This window comes from Micromesistius poutassou (genome assembly GCF_964030765.1).
Source record: "Micromesistius poutassou genome assembly, chromosome: 2".
Lineage (NCBI taxonomy): Eukaryota > Metazoa > Chordata > Actinopteri > Gadiformes > Gadidae > Micromesistius > Micromesistius poutassou.
In genome coordinates, this window is record NC_140272.1 from 8,424,584 (window position 1) to 8,428,026 (window position 3,443).

Consider the following 3,443-nt stretch of genomic DNA (forward strand, 5'->3'; position numbering starts at 1 on the left):
TCACACGTCGGTGAAGATCTTCTTGATGTTCACGCAGTTCTGGTGGCTCTCGGTGTCGTCGTAGTCGGGCCGCCTGAAGGCCTCGTCCATCACCGCGTACTCCGACTTGCTGAGCGACGACAGGGTGCTACACGTCCGCTCATCCAGCGCGTCCAGGGCCTCCGGGGGCGGGGCCCCCACGTGCTCACAGCTGCTGACGTGCAGGTACTGCGCGTGCTCCTCACCGTCCGTCTCGCGGTGGTAGAAGTAGTTGAAGTTGGACACGATGACGGGCACGGGCAGCGCGATGGTCAGCACGCCGGCGATGGCGCACAACGAGCCCACGATCTTGCCGCCGATGGTCACCGGGTGCATGTCGCCGTAGCCCACCGTCGTCATGGTGACCACCGCCCACCAGAAGGCGTCGGGGATGCTGGTGAAGCTGGAGGAGGGGTCGTCCGCCTCGGCGAAGTACACGGCACTGGAGAAGAGGATGACGCCGATGAAGAGGAAGAAGATGAGCAGCCCCAGCTCCCGCATGCTGGCCTTGAGGGTCTGGCCCAGGATCTGGAGGCCCTTGGAGTGGCGGGACAGCTTGAAGATCCTGAAGACGCGCACCAGTCGGATGACCCTGAGGATGGCCAGGGACATGGCCTGCTGGCCGCCGCTGCTCTGGCTGGTCTCGGCTAGCTCGGTGCCCAGCGTGATGAAGTACGGGATGATGGCCACGATGTCGATCACGTTCATCAGGTTCTTGGAGAACACTGTCTTGCTGGGGCACGCGAAGAACCGCACGAGGAGCTCGAAGGAGAACCAGATGATGCACAGGGTCTCGATGATGAAGAAGGGGTCCGTGAAGGGGTTTGGCCCCTTCACGGAGGAGGACTCCGTGCGGTTGCCCGGGGTCGCGGCCCCCCGGGCTTCCTTGTCGTCCCTGAACTCGGGCAGCGTCTCCAGGCAGAAGATGACGATGGAGATGAGGATGACGAGCACGGACACAATGGCGATGCCGCGAGCGGAACCCGAGCTTTCCGGGTACTCGAACAGCAGCCAGACCTGCTTCTGAAACTCGTTGTTGGGTAAAATCCGCTCTTCCTCCTTGATGAAGCCCTCGTCCTCGCGGAACTTCTCCATGGCCTCCTCGCCGAGCTGGTAGAAGCGGATCTCCTCGGAGAAGATGTCGATCGGCACGTTGACGGGTCTCCGGATGCGACCCCCCGACTGGTAGTAGTACAGGATGGCGTCGAAGCTCGGCCGGTTCCGGTCGAAGAAGTACTCATTACGCAGCGGGTCGAAGTAACGCGTGCGTTTGCGCGGGTCTCCCAGCAGCGTGCTCGGGAACTGGTTGAAAGTTTTCAGCTGTGTCTCGAAGCGCAAGCCCGAGATGTTGACAACCACGCGCTGGCAGCAGCCGTCGCCTCCGCCGCTGCCGCGTCGTTCCGCGCGCGGCAGGTGAGTGGCGAGCGCGGCCGTCTCCTCCAGCAGGTTGTCCACCACCGTCATGCCGCGTTCCCCCACCCCGGCGTCTCCCCAGCAGAGGAACTCTGCCGGGGTCTCTCCGGTTCCCCGGTCGGCGGTCGGCGGGGACGACGCGAAAGGCGCGAGAAAGTCCTCATCCATACAGGTGGTGTCCGGGTGGAGAAAGTGTGGCGCGTGCCTCTCTCCAAACCCCGAGCCCGGAGCACTCACATCACATGTCATCGGAGGAGTCGTCCCTCGATCGGCGTGTACTCCTCCCCCCAACCCGCGAGGAGAAGTGATGCCCTCCCGCGGAGCGCACGTTTCTGTTTTGCCAACACAGCGTCTGTACCCGCCCACGGCGCGCGGGGGGCTTACGGAAAACGTCCAATCGGAAGCCGGAGCTGAGAGCAGACTTGCGTCTTCTGTTCGGACCGATGTGAGAAAACAGGAATGAAACCCTGAGACTGTGTGTGTGTGTGTGTGTGTGTGTGTGTGTGTGTGTGTGTGTGTGTGTGTGTGTGTGTGTGTGTGTGTGTGTGTGTGTGTGTGTGTGTGTTCGCACCCGATATGCGTGAGTGACGGCTCGGTCGCTCATTCATAACAACACAACTGTTGTTGTTGTTCGATGCTACTCATTGTTATGGCTGTATGTGTTTCATGTGTGGTTTGTGTTCCCAGTACTGTTGTCCCTGTTCTGTTTGCATGTCTCTGCCCATGCTCAGGTGTGCTGCATCAGTGGAACTGATTAGGAGCACCTGGACCGCTCGTCAAGACTGGAGTTAAGAAAAAAAGTGTTTTACTTCCATACATAAAGGTACATGTTAAAAGTCTTGACAGTAGCACATGTTGTCACGAGAAAGCAAGTCCCCTTCTGAGGCTGAAGGCATGGCTTTTAAGCACACCTTCGCAAGTGTGCACAATTAACTTGATTGTGCCCGTGCACCACCCAAAGACCATTGCACTGCCACTGCAAGGCCAGTGGGGGTGTAGAGGGGCGTAACACTCATCGAGGACATTCATGATTAGAGCAAACAAACAAAAACAGAACCGATGTGGTTCCTGGGGGGGAGAGAGTGAGAGAGAGAGCGGTTATAATGAGCTATCCATGGTGCTGAAACACATGCGTCATGTCGCCACATCAATACGCACTCATTGATAGCCTGCAGGGGTCTGACCTCCCAACCTGGCAACACAATAAACATGGTCAATTTGAACTAAGGCCCCTCTGTCCTGACCCCCCTCCTACACCAGATTCCAAATTCAAACCGTGGATCAGAAATGATAACGACAGACCCGATCACTAGTACAAAACACGAAGGTGTGACGGATGGACTTCAAACAAAGTATGAACGATCCGTCTCGTTTAGGGCTGAATGGCTGATCCATGATTAACATGTGAAATCAATGTCATTCATTATTCATGTCTCGATACGGGACTCATCAAGGAGAGAGCGTCTGTGTGGTTTAACGGAGGAGGGTTGCGGAGGTCGAGCTCACTCAGACAGAAAGTAATCCTGCGTTCTCCTGTGTTTTGACGGCGCTACACCTGCGCACGCCTCTCCTGTGGCCTTGATTTGATGACGTTCGCTGCGTCTTTCACAAGAGGACTCTCGGCTCCGCCACGTCTTGAAACTTAATTAGAAATACTTTAGGTAGGCCTATGAGAAAAGCACGCACTGCTCTATAGTTGACTCATTAGTGCGGATAGAATCATGAAATGGTAAATGCCGATGTCTGACTTGATTAATGGGAAGATAAGTCGACATGCGATTATTAAAGGGACTATAAACAATTTAATCAACAGTACAAATACTAATTTGAGTCTGCCTAAATTATCATTATTATATAAATAAATCAATGAAAGGCAAACACTACAAGAGTATTTTTTAGGTAGGATTTTGAACTTACTCAATGAGGTGTGTTTTGTGATAATGATGATAATGAATATGATTTTATTTTATTTTCACACTGTAGGCCTACATGTTGTTTATAGAGCTGATACT

The 3,443-nt window shown here is 54.8% G+C and overlaps 1 pseudogene across 1 annotated transcript; it reads right to left on the minus strand.

The window, feature by feature from the left end:
- On the minus strand, positions 1-1,680 carry LOC311339363 (potassium voltage-gated channel subfamily A member 1 pseudogene; annotated as a pseudogene). Its single transcript has one exon. The product of its transcript is annotated as a potassium voltage-gated channel subfamily A member 1 pseudogene (transcript).
- Positions 1,681-3,443: the final 1,763 nt, after the last annotated feature.